Raw genomic sequence first — 14,207 nt, forward strand, 5'->3', positions numbered from 1 at the left:
ATCGGACTTTAGTCCAAAGTACAAACACGCATGCTCGGAAGCAAGGACCAGCACAAAGCGGTGGGTCTTCTAAAACTAGCGTTTGTAATGGAGATAGCACATTTGTGACATGTCAAATTATGAAATTTCTAAATGTAGCGCACATTCTCTTCTTCTCTTTAATGGCTTAATAATAAATCTGCTTTGCTGGTGATACTGACAGAGTACTAGCAAACATATTTTACATAGGATTTGTGTTCTAGTGATATCAATAAAAAATTGTTGCCTTTTTTTTGGCCATTTTGTTTATTGTGCATTCACAACATAAATAAAATTAATAAATTATTAGACATATTCTCTGTCATCCAAATTCAAAATTCAAAATTATAAACCAAAAGAGCAAATGATACACAGAAAACTAAAAAAATTTAGCCTATTAAATCATACTCAAATAAAAAGATACAACATGCTAAATTAGTAGCCCCTAAACTCCCCAGACCACTGGCCTTGTTGTGGCCTTGTTGTGGCTGATTTGGCCACTGACCACTATGCTGCTGAGGTGGTTGGGCTTGCTGGGGTGGATAGGCTTGCTGGGGGTGGGCTTGCTGGGGTGGGTAGGTTTGCTGAGGTGGGTAGGTTTGCTGGGGTGGGTAGGCTTGTTGTGGAGGAGGTGGAGGTGTGTAGTCCAAATGACACACATGTGATTTAGTGGTTAGCTCTCGTTTCTGGGCCTTGCTGAGGAGCTGGATGATTATACCCTCACATAGCTCCCTTTGATCTGCATCAATCTCGCGGAGCTTATTAGATGTAAAACAGCCAAACCCTTCAGCACTATCAGGTGCTGTGGTGATCACAGATCTAGTCCTAGTTAGGAAGTCAGCTGTGGCCTCATCCAGGTGTTGGCTCTTCCTGACCCTTTTTTTGGGAGAACGCAGGGGAGGGATTCTGCACTCAGTTGTCTGGCTGCTGGGCCCAGCCTCTTCTTGGCTCAAAAGTTCCTGTGTGTGTAAATCCAACATCATTTTAATCTTTGGTCATCATTCACAAACACTTTTCAGTTCATGACTTTTTAATTTGGAATGTGTCCAAATAGTAAAGACTATCATTCTGACTCCAGCATTTCTCATTCTTGTCTTAATCCTTTTTGGCCACTACTGTCTATTGATATGGAACTCACTTTTTTAAGACAACAAATTATTATGCATACTAGCATCTAATTAACATCATTTTTATTTTTTTAGCCAAGCTTTTAAACAATGCTATACTTGGGTCAAGCTGAGTCCTCCTCCTCTTCATCCTGTGTAGGATCAGGCTCAGTATCAGTGGCCTCAGCTTATGCGGAGGGTAGTGTAGAGAGAAATCCGCGTGGTATAATTTGATCAGACAAAAATTGGAGGCCGTTGAAATACCACAGCTTGGGAACATAGACATCTTCAGCTGCTGCTCCTGATTTTTGGATTCAACAATCTTCTTTCATTCCCTGTTATACATGCTTCTGAGGCCCCCAATTTTGGTCTTTATCAAACTGTAGGTTGCTCTGGGGTACACAGTCTTCGCAAATTCCACCAGTTTCTCAATTGCTACCATCCTCTTGGATTTATTGCAATAATCCTTATGTTTGACTTGCCACAAGTGAGCTCCCTGTATTTTTCAATAAATTGGCTAAGGAATTTGTGTGAATTCAAACCTGACTTCATCATTTTGGTGACAAGTATCAGATGTCTGCAAAACAGAACACAAGACAAACCATAATGGGTGGCGTATAGCTCATAATCTGGTTACAATATAGGCCTTTATTTAAGCAGTAGGGATGGGCTGTATGGGGATGGGTCGAACATGAGTTTGACTTGAACATTGGCTGTTCGCCTGTTCGCTGAATAGCAAACCGTTTAGGTTCGAAAGCCGCGGAACACCCTATATAGAATTTAGAAATGTACCTTCTTTTGTGGCTACTTTCGGCTTCCTGTCGTCTAGCGCCTATTCTGAACGTTACGTTATACCACACATTCGTTCTGAACTGATATACGATCTCCAAGCGTCATGACACTTGGCCTACATACGGACCGCGTGTTAGCTTAACATAGACTGCGCATGTGTGAAACTCCGCTCGCATCGTCCACCCCTGACGTTTTTTTTCTCTAATATTCCCTGCCCCTTTTCTCTTCGGTGCGCAGTAGGAGCAACATGGCGGAGACACAGATGTTTGCCAATGTGTCATCTAGTGGGGAGGAAAGGCCCGAGCCACAAACCTCCCAATCCAGGAGGAGGAGATGTAAGGCTACCAACATGGCCCTTGATGAAATGGTGGAGATGGTGGAGATTTTGCGCAGGGAGGATTATGATGGGAAACATGGTCCATACACCCATCCAAATTTGATAAAGGACCAAATCATGACTAAAGTTGTGAGGACTCCTCCCAAATAACACAAGGTGGCTATGAGCCTTAGCTCTGCTGGAATAGCAGCCCTCATGCAGGTGTCCTGCTTCATGATATAGGGGGACAGCAAGGACAATAGTTGCTGAAAGCAGGAGTCCATCATCCGGACATAATTATGATAATCATTTGGATTATTCTCCTGCTGCTTACGCAGCAAGGGCATATGGCTAAATTGGTCACGATTAAGTAGCCAAGTTTTGGCCCAAACACTCCTCATCCTACTACTTTGACTATTCCTGGACCAGGCTAGAGTCACAGCAAGAACTCCAAGCCCATAAATAGCATCCTCTCTCCTAGGATTGCGCAACATGGCTGGTTGCCCAAACTCTCTGAAACGCGCAAGAAACACACGGAACTGAAATCCGCGAATCAGCACTGACCAAACGTCTACTAACACGAAATTAGCAGAAGGAGCCCGAAGGGTGACGCTGGAGAATTGAACGTCCTCTTTTGAAGTGTCGTCAGTACATTGTAACGTCACTACGTTCGTGTTTGTTGTCTAAAAGTCCGATCGTGTGTATGCAATACAATTCGCGGACAATGCCCTTTGTGCAGAAATCCACGGGAAAGTTTGTACAAAGTCCGATCATGTGTATGAGGCTTAAAGTGGTGGGCCAGTCGGGAAAAAAAAATTAAAAGTCAGCAGCTACAAACACTGTAGCTGCTGACTTTTAATAAGCACACTTACCTGTCCTGGGTGCCCGCGATGTCGGCCGCCCAAGGCCAACACGTCCCTTGGCTCTCGTGTCCCGGCACCGCCATTCAAACTAAGGGAAACAGGCAATGGAGCCTTGCGGCTTCACTGCCCGTTTCCTACTTCGCATGCACGAGTGGCGCAGTGCTTTGTGAATGGGACACACACAGTTCCCAGAACACACCGCGCCCCATTCACCAGAAGACAACGCGAGGAGGAGAAGACTGAAGATCACCGCGGAGTAGGAAGAGGCAGATTAGGAAGACTGCCTAGCAACAGCCATTTCAGGTAAGTTAAATTTTTTTTTTCCTCCAAATTTTTAGGAACATTTTTATGCATTTTTTTTTTAGGGTGGCCCTCCACTTTAAGAGAGGCAGTAGATTAATAGATTGGTTTCAATTTCATCCAGGTGTCTCAGTTTTGCATTCTACCTGTCTTTTGATAACCTAGTAATCATTTAAGCCGTTGAACTATTTTCTGTTCCACTAAACTCCATTTTTTTCCATGCAGCTTCTCATTGTCTGTTTTTTGATGAAAAATATGTTAACATCAAAGAAAATGAAGTTCCTAAACCTCAAGGTAAATACAATTTTTTTCTTTAAGGTAGACAAGTGGCTTTTAAATCATACAGTGTGACGACTGAATTAAAGTTGTACTTTCTCTTTCTTCCCAGTCTGCAGTATTATCAACCCTGGATATAAAGAGTTCTATGTAGAAACAATCACTTTAGATGGACTGACCTGTATGTCATTTTGTGATCCGGCCTATGCACAGCCTACATCTTGTAATGATGGAAAATGTGTGATTCAGGAAGGTGTTGGTCCACAGTGCCTGTAAGTATGATGGTCTCTAATTTTGTGTTAAAGAGAATGTAATGTGGTTTTGTATTTATTTATTATGGCCAGAACAAAAAAATATATAACATTTTTATTATTGGGGGTTTAATCAGAAAGGACCAGCCTGAAAGGTAGTTACTTTTGCTGTGCAGTGGCTATAGCTGCTAGAAGTAATCAGTGTGTTCTCCTGGCCAGGAAGACTCTCCGTGCCTACCCCTCCCCCTGCAGGCAGAACATGATAGCGCTTCGGGGGGATTCCCCCATCAGCACTGACAAGTTGAAAATCAAATCATCTATAGCCGCTGGCAATTATTGCATGTAACAATCCAGCATGCTGGTTGTACCCAAGTTGATTGATGGATTGACTTGGGTACATTCAGCATGCCCATAGATGGTTCGAATTTCATCCCTGCTGAATCGGTCAAGATTCACACCATCTTTGGCTGACTTTGGCAGCGCTTAAACATGAATTAAATATTATGATAGTCCATAGAGAAAGTCCTCAGGAAATATCCTTAAAAATGGCTTCTGAAGTAAAGTGCAGTTAAAAAGCACACATGTGAGGAATCCACCACCGGCACCCAATCACACTGCCTCTTACCCTCTTAGACCCTCATTACAAAGATCAAAAATGCATTGGGCAGCAGTCAAGTATAGCGTCAATCTTTGTTGATTAACAGATAATCCAGTCGTATCCTCCAAAACTTGAGTAACCACATAGAGGGACAAAAGAGACACTCCTCATGGTGCAGAACCTCAATACAGTTTATTTGTGAGATAAAAAGTATTACTCACATGACAGTAGTTAAAACACGCTTGTCTCAGTATAAAAACAGCATTCCCAACCAGCAAAATGGCTGCTGCGTCATACACAAACGTCATAAGTCTCCAGCTCTACCCTACACGTTTCAACATCAGATGCCGTCGTCAGGTGCCTGCACACTGCAAACCACAGGAGCTATGCACTTGTTCTTCACTCCAGGTCAGGATCTGCAGAAATCTCTACTGTATTGATCTCTGGCTTGCTTCTTTCAGTCACAGTGCCTTTCAGAGGGCATTTCACAGGCGGCGAGGAGGTGTTATATCACCTCCTTACCACCTGATTTAACCCTATAATCCTGCACTACCACTCCGCAATCCCATTCACTGTGGCTCAGCCACCCATTTTTACCCCTCCTTGACCACCTATCTGAAAGAGACATATTTCATGATTAGTTGTACCTAATATTCCTAACACCAGTTGTTTGTTTTCTATATGTTTATATATTTATGGACCTTCCCAGGTCCAAAATTAAAATTGAGAAGAATTAAGTTCCACCCTTCACAATAGTCTGCGTTTCTCATGTGCCTGCCCCTGCTTTATAGCATTTCTCACAAGTGCCTAAAACTTTTGCTCAGTACTCTATGTAACACCTTGCCACATGGAGCGGAGGAGACAGGCCATGAGACAACGCTAGGCCGGAGCCTGCAGAGGTCCTTAAGAGCCATCATACTGGAGGCTGCTGCCAGACTGCTGACATACAGTACAGAACCATGATTAGGGTACCACAGATGTATACCCACCATACATAATTCTAACCTAAACCTCCCACACATGTAACTATGAACAAATAACGAATGACACTGATCTGGAGAAAATTTGTCCGGGTTGGCCATTTATTAACAAACTGAACATAATTTCTTAGAACAGAAACAATACATAATACAATACTCGTAATATAAAGGTTGCTGGTCTTGGGAGGCACCAACACGGGCTCGGGGACAAACACACTTCACCACAGATACTTCACTTGTTACCACTTCCCCATTAATCCACCATTAACTGGGATCCAATAGAGGATGCCATACCTTAGATGGGTCACCCTATGAACTGTTCCAAGAATGTTAAAGCCTCCAAAGACCCCAACCGTCATACTTTTTTTTTTTTTTTTAACAAAACAAAATAAAACAACAATCAAAAACAAACAAAGCAGGGCGGGAGGGCAGGGAGTCCTGCTCATCCGTTGTTCCAAAGAGGGTCTGCTGCATTATCGGAACTACCATTTGATTTCCCCTAACGACAGCCCCACCTATCTAAACCAACTAACCAATCCTGGTACGTGACCTCCCCATGATACCCTGACCCCCTATCATGAGGCCCTGTGCTTTTTTTTATTTTTTTTCTTCTGGCCTGTCTAACATCTTTACATAGTTACACAGTAGGCGAGGTTGAAAAAAGAAAGTCCATCAAGTCCAATCTATGTGTGTGATTTTATGTCAGTATTACATTGTATATCCCTGTTGTGGTCGTTCAGTTGCTTATCTAATAGTTTTTTGAAATTATCGATGCTCCCCGCTGATACCACTGCTTGTGGAAGAGAATTCCACATCCTAATCGCTCTTACAGTAAAGAACCCTCTAAGCTTCAGTTTCAAGGTTAAACCACTTTTCTTCTAATTTTAGTGAATGGTCTTCTAAAATTCCCTTTCGTAGAAAAGCTTTATTCCTATTGTGGGGTCACCAGTACGGTATTTGTACATTGAAATCATATCCCCTCTCAAAAGTCTCTTCTCCAGAGAGACTAAGTTCAGTGCTCGTAATCTTTCCTCATAACTACTATGCTCCAGACCCTTTATTAGCTTAGTTGCCCTTCTTTGTACTCGCTCCATTTCCAGTACATCCTTCCTGAGGACTGGTGCCCAGAACTGGACAACATACTCTAGGTGCGGCCAGACCAAAGTCGTATACAGTGGGAGAATTATCGTTTTATCTCTGGAGTTAATCCCCTTTTTAATTCATGCTAACATTCTGTTTGCTTTGCTTGCAGCAGCTTGGCATCGCATGCTATTGTTGAGCCTGTCATCTACTAGGACCCCCAGGTCCTTTTCCATCCTAGATTCCCCCAGAGGTTCTCCCCCTAGTGAGTAGATTGAATTCATATTTTTGCCACCCAAATGCATTATTAAGTGTTCTTGCATAGCAAGACCACTTACTGTTATCTCACATATATATTATTAAGTGTTCTTGCATAGCAAGACCACTTACTGTTATCTCACATATATATTATTAAGTGTTCTTGCATAGCAAGACCATTTACTGTTATCTCACATATATATTATTATTATTATTATAGCCAAATTTACCACCCTAACTCCTCCCACAGTTTTTACACTACATAGACAAGTAATATACCGAAACGTGCGGATTGTTCCCGAATGGTGTGCTATTACTTTGTGGAACGTTTCGCCGAATGGTTCACGAAATATCGTCGTTTTTGCGGCGAAATTGGTCCCATAGGAATGAATGGGGAAACTAGAGTGGGAGATGACAAAAGCTGGAAAATCAGAACATGATTTCTAAACTGCCGCCACTCCCTCATTTTCAAGCCCACCTACACAAATCTTATATCAAAACGTTCAGCTATCCCTGCTGCCACTAAACATGTCCACGGCTAAGCCATAGTCCTGATAGTTTTCACAATATGACCATTTGTTTGCAACTCACGCCGTCCATTGACATTCATTGAAACTACACTCTAGCCCCCTCCAAATTTGAAGGGCAATTTCTAAACTGCGACTGTGCCTTCATTTTTAATATTTCAGAGACATACTATACATCAACACCTAGGTCTGGGTCTTGTGATTCTCACAATATAAAGATCTTCGCTGTAGGATGTATAGTTTTTAAAATACGGCCATTTGTTTAGAGGTCATTTCAGGAAATTTTAGCCATTAATCAGAGTGTACTGTTAGTGTTTGTTTTGTTGCCATGGTTACCAAAGCTTCTGTTATACACAGGGGGGGAGGTGGCTGGAGCATCTCAGCTTTGATTACAGAGCCCGGGGGAGGGGACAGACACACCATGTACTGATTTATAATAGAGGAATATGATGGGGCAGTTTTGATGGGGTAATTCTGATGGGGCAGTTTTGATGAAGTAGTATTTGGGAAGCATAAACAGGGCATGAGCGTTGCTAGGAAACAGTGGTTGTAAACACAAGATGCTGAGACCCCCCAAATGCATGTGACTTCATCTGCTAGACTTGATAATGCTTGTAGACTCCTCCCACAGTTTTTACACTACAGAGACAAGTAATATACCGAAACGAGCGGATTATTCCCGATTGGTGTGCTATTACTTTGTGGTTCACGAAATATCGTAGTTTTTGCAGCGAAATTGGTCCCATAGGATTGAATGGTGAAATGTTCAATGTCATTTAATTGGTGTGCTATTACTTTGTGGAACTTTTTTCGCCGAATGGTTCACGAAATATCGTTGTTTTTGCAGCAATATTGGTCCCATAGGAATGAATGGCGAAATGTTCAATGTCATTTAATTGGTGCGCTATTACCTTGTGGAACTTTGTGAAAAGCTGAAATATACCAGTGTGAATCCGGCCTCAATGTCATTTAATTGGTGTGCTATTACTGTGTGGAACGTTTCGCCGAATGGTTCACGAAATATCGTCGTTTTTGCGATGAAATTGGTCCCATAGGAATGAATGGCGAAATGTTCAAAACTAGAGTGGGAGGTGACAAAAGCTGACAACCCCATGATTAGCCAAAACATTATGACCACCCCATAATCAGCCAAAACATTATGACCGCCGCATGAAAAAAAAAAATATTCTTGAAAAAAAAAAAATAATTCATTTTTGAAAAAAAAAATATATTATTGAGAAAAATTATTTTTGAAAAAAAATATATATTTTTGAAAAAAAAATGTTTTGAAAAAAAAAATTATTATTGAGAAAAAAAAAATTATTTTTGAAAAAAAAATATTTTTTAAAAAAAAATATTTTTGAAAAAATAAAAAAAATCATTTTTGAAAAAAAAAATCATTAAAAAAAAAATCATTTAAAAAAAAATCATTTTTGAAAAAAATGTTCAGCTCTTTCAGCTAATGATGGGACTTCAACTGTTTTACTACTATTTATACTTTTTAAAATATTAAGCTTTTTAACACTTTTCACAGTTACTCCGCCCACTGCACCCAGTTACTCCGCCCACTCCAGTTGTAGAGGCAAGAACACTTTCACAATTTCCCCAGAAATTGTACCTTTTCTAGTATTAAGTGTTCTTGCATAGCAAGACCACTTACTGTTATCTCACATATATATTATTCTTATTATTATAGCCAAATTTACCACCCTAACTCCTCCCACAGTTTTTACACTACATAGACAAGTAATATACCGAAACGTGCGGATTGTTCCCGAATGGTGTGCTATTCCTTTGTGGAACGTTTCGCCGAATGGTTCACAAAATATCGTCATTTTTGCGGCGAAATTGGTCCCATAGGAATGAATGGGGAAACTAGAGTGGGAGATGACAAAAGCTGGAAAATCAGAACATGATTTCTAAACTGCCGCCACTCCCTCATTTTCAAGCCCACCTACACAAATCTTATATCAAAACGTTCAGCTATCCCTGCTGCCACTAAACATGTCCATGGCTAAGCCATAGTCCTGATAGTTTTCACAATATGACCATTTGTTTGTAACTCACGCCGTCCATTGACATTCATTGAAACTACACTCTAGCCCCCTCCAAATTTGAAGGGCAATTTCTAAACTGCGACTGTGCCTTCATTTTTAATATTTCACAGACATACTATACATCAAAATCTAGGTCTGGGTCTTGTGATTCTCACAATATAAAGATCTTCGCTGTAGGATGTATAGTTTTTAAAATACGGCCATTTGTTTAGAGGTCATTTCAGGAAATTTTAGCCATTAATCAGAGTGTACTGTTAGTGTTTGTTTTGTTGCCATGGTTACCAAAGCTTTTGTTATACACAGGGGGGAAGGTGGCTGGAGCATCTCAGCTCTGATTACAGAGCCCGGGGGAGGGGACAGACACACCATGTACTGATTTATAATAGAGGAATATGATGGGGCAGTTTTGATGGGGTAATTCTGATGGGGCAGTTTTGATGAAGTAGTATTTGGGAAGCATAAACAGGGCATGAGCGTTGCTAGGAAACAGTGGTTGTAAACACAAGATGCTGAGACACCCCAAATGCATGTGACTTCATCTGCTAGACTTGATAATGCTTGTAGACTCCTCCCACATTTTCCACACTACAGAGACAAGTAATATACCGAAACGTGCAGATTTTTCCCGATTGGTGTGCTATTACTTTGTGGAACGTTTCGCCGAATGGTCAACTAAATATCGTCGTTTTTGCAGCAAAATTGGTCCCATAGGAATGAATGGCGAAATGTTCAAAACTAGAGTGGGAGGTGACAAAAGCTGACAACCCCATGATCAGCCAAAACATTATGACCACCCCATGATCAGCCAAAACATTATGACCGCCCCATGTAAAAAAAAAAATATTTTTGAAAAAAATAAAAATTAATTTTTGAAAAAAAAAATATTTTTGAAAAAAAAATATTTTTGAAAAAAAATATATTTTTGAAAAAAAAATATATTTTTGAAAAAAAAATTACTTTTGAAAAAAAAAAATTTAAAAAAAAATCATTTTTGAAAAAAACTAAATTCATTTTGGAAAAAAAAAATTTCATTTTTGAAAAAAAAAATCATTTAAAAAAATCATTTTTGAAAAAACAAAAAAACAAAATCATTTTTGAAAAAACAAAAAAACAAAATCATTTTTGAAAAAAAAAAATCACAAAGCTCTGAGGGGAATTATAGCTCCTCTCACACAGCTCTAAGGACAATTATAGCATTATAGCTCCTCCCACACAGCTTGGAGGGAAGTTATAGCTCCTCCAATACAGCTTTGAGGGGAATTATAGCTCCTCCCACACAGCTCAAAGGGGAATTATAGCATTATAGCTTAGCATTATAGCTCCTCCCACACAACTCTGAGGGGAATTATAGTTTCTCCCACACCGCTGTGAGGGGAATTATAGCTCCTCCTACACAGCTCTGAGGGGAATTACAGCTTAGCATTATAGCTCCTCCCACACAGCTGAGGAGAATTAGAGCTCCTCCCACACAACTCTGAGAGGAATTATAGTTTCTTCCACACCGCTGTGAGGGGAATTATAGCTCCTTTTAAACAGCTCTGAGGGGAATTATAGCTTCTCCCACACAACTCTGATGGGAAATGTAGCTTCTCCCACACAGCTCTGAGGGGAAATATAGCTTCTCCCACACAGCTCTAAGGGGAATTATAGCTCCTCCCACACAACACTAAGGGGAATTGTATCTCCTCCCACACAGCTCTGAGGGGAATTATAGCATTATTGCTCCTCCCACACAGCTCAGAGGGGAGTTATAGCTCCTCCCACACAGCACTGAGGCGAATTATAGCTCCTCCTCCAACACAACTCTGAGGGGAATTATAGCTCTTCGAACAAAGCTCTTAGGAGAATTATAGCTCCTTCCACAAATATCATCATGCCATCTAAAGGAAAGAGATCTAAAGCTGCAAAGATACGCTGGACTAAACTGGATCCGGAGCCCCACAGCAGCATAGTGGATATGGAGGTTTGTGACAGTGAATGTGCCCAGGAGGTACATAGTGAACCTGTGGTGTCATTTTCATGTTCAACTCAGTGTCAAGTTCAAGAGCACAGTGACAGTGTGATGGACACTTCTGAAAACCATGGCATGCAAGAACCATGTGTACCAAGTGAGATTTCTGTGCAGGCATCATTTCATCAGGGTCATCATGGCTATGGAAGGTTAAGGAACAAACAGTGTACATGCATGGCTCTGACATTTTTGGCATACCACAGTGAGCTTGATGATGTGAGAAAGGGTGATCTTGATCAAATACTGAAGAAGGGCAACAGCTTGTATGGCTCAACAATAAAACAGCTAAAACAAAGAAATGTCTATCAGCATCAACACTTGACAATGGAAGAAGTGCCCCTCAGAGTCAACACTGACAAATATGAGTATAACGTTGTTAAATCTCCAGTGTTATCGGGATGTATGAGAGACACGGTAGACGGTGACAACCAAGGTTGGTTTGTTGACCTCTCCACAAGACTTCAGTGCCTCAATGCAGATGTTACACATGCACTTTTTATAGTAGTGCCATATTGCATTGCATTGTTCAGAGACAAGTCTGGGAGATATGGACTGTTTGATTCTCATAGTCGAAATAAGGATGGACTTCCTGCCACTGGAAAAGGAAAAGCTGTTATGATCACTTTTACACATTTGAGTGATATGGGGGCAAGGATTTATAAGTTGTATGAATTGCTCCTTACAGACACCAGAGGCCCTATTGATGGACTGCAGTATGACTTCATGCCAGTCTCATTTCATTGTGCAAGACGTCTGTCAGATGGTTTGCTGTCCCCACTGGTGCAATCTGACAAACCACATAATGCAAAGCATGTGGAGAACAAAGTGACACAGATGACCAAAGATGTAACACACACTGGATTCCCAGCCAGCAAGCATTCTCCACGGTCAGTTGATGCGAAATCCTCACAGGGCATATGGAAGGACAGTAAGGCATTGTCCAAATTAAATGCACAGAGACGACAAAAACTGAAGACAAGACACAGAAATGAAAGAAGGCGTGATTTCAAGGCTACAAAGATGTCTGTCACCAATAAGAAAAGGACATACATCACCAGCCGATACAGAGCAGATGCTGATTTTAAGTTGAAGCAGAAGCAATATATCATTCGCAAATATGCAACAGATGCCAATTTCAACTTGAAGCAGAAGCAATACATCACCAGAAAATATGCGACAAATGCAGATTTCAACTTGAAACAGAAGCAGTACACCACCAGAAAATATGCGACAAATGCAGATTACAACTTGAAGAAGAAGCAATACATCACCAGAAAATATGCCACAAATGTCGATTTCAAGTTGAAGCAGAAGCAATACATCACCAGAAAATATCATAATGATCCTGCTTTCAGAAAACGTCACTTGCAACATTGCATGAGTTACATGAAAATGAAGCGTCAAACTCAAGCAGATTTTCGCATAACCCATAAGATGCAATGTGCCTTCAAAATAAGAATGAAATACAGACGATGGACTCGTGTCATGCGGGAATGCAGTCAACCAGTGGACAACAGCCTAATGCAGACAGCTATATCCACTTTCCATGAATGCATTAAAGCTGGGCCAACATTTGTGTGCACGATGTGTCATCGCACCCTTTTCCCTAACCAAGTGAAACATTGCATTCACAGCAATTACAAGAAGAATCTACACATTGTTGCTGCCTGTTTGACAGGGAAATATGTCCATGTGTGCAACAATCACTGTCAAGGACCTGAACAATGCACCGTACCAGATGAAAGGACCAAAGAATGGATTTGTCACAACTGTGATTTACATTTAAAAGCAGGACACAAATCATCCATCGCTGTAGCTAACAACATGGAGCTGGCGCCCATTCCCCCAGAGCTCTGCGATTTGAATGTGCTGGAAAGACAACTTTTGGCCAAAATACTGCCATTTGCCAAGATCATCACACTTCCCAAAGGTCGACAGGCAGCTATACATGGCGCTGTAGTGTGTGTGCCATCCGAGGTGGAAACCACGGTCAATACTCTACCAAGATCGCACAGCAAATCCCAGTTACACAGAGTCAAGCTGAAAAGACGTCTGACTTACAAAGGCCACCAGCTGTTTCATTATGTCAACATGGGAAATGTAGTAGCAGGTCTGTCAAAACTCATTGACACACACCCCGACTACAGTGACATTTCAATTAGAGTGGATGAGACAATCGCTGATGATGATGATAATGATGATGGGATGGAACTCGACAGTTGTGACGAAACTGAAATGATGGAGATACTTGAACGCATCGAAAATTGTGATCCATCAGAGGTACAGTCTGCATGTTTACCGGCTGCTTCTGAGCAACAGGAAGGCCATGACCAACAACCTCCCAATGCAGAGGATGAGAAGGATACACTAAGACCTGGAATTGGCCTAGACAGTTGTTTGCAGCCATCTGACCTTGGAGAGGAAGCACTGACACACGGTGATGGAATATTCAGCATTGCACCTGCACAAGGAAACACACCTGTCAGCTTCTTTAAAGTTCCTAGGCTTGAGGCAATGGCTTTCCCTGTTCAGTTCCCTACTGGACAGAATACATTGGACCAGGCAAGACAAGTCAAACTGTCCCCGAGCATGTATTTCAATGCAAGGCTTTTTTGTGTTGATACTCGTTTTGCAAGAGACACAAGCTACCTCTTCTTTGCGCAGTTTGTCACAGAAACACACATGGCCAAAAGCAGCATGTCCATCCAGTTAAGGAAAGGAAAACCCAATACCAGGGATGGACGGAAAATATCCAACAAGCTGCTACAGGACAA

Source organism: Aquarana catesbeiana, linkage group LG03 (genome assembly GCF_042186555.1).
Source record: "Aquarana catesbeiana isolate 2022-GZ linkage group LG03, ASM4218655v1, whole genome shotgun sequence".
Taxonomy (NCBI): Eukaryota; Metazoa; Chordata; class Amphibia; order Anura; family Ranidae; genus Aquarana; species Aquarana catesbeiana.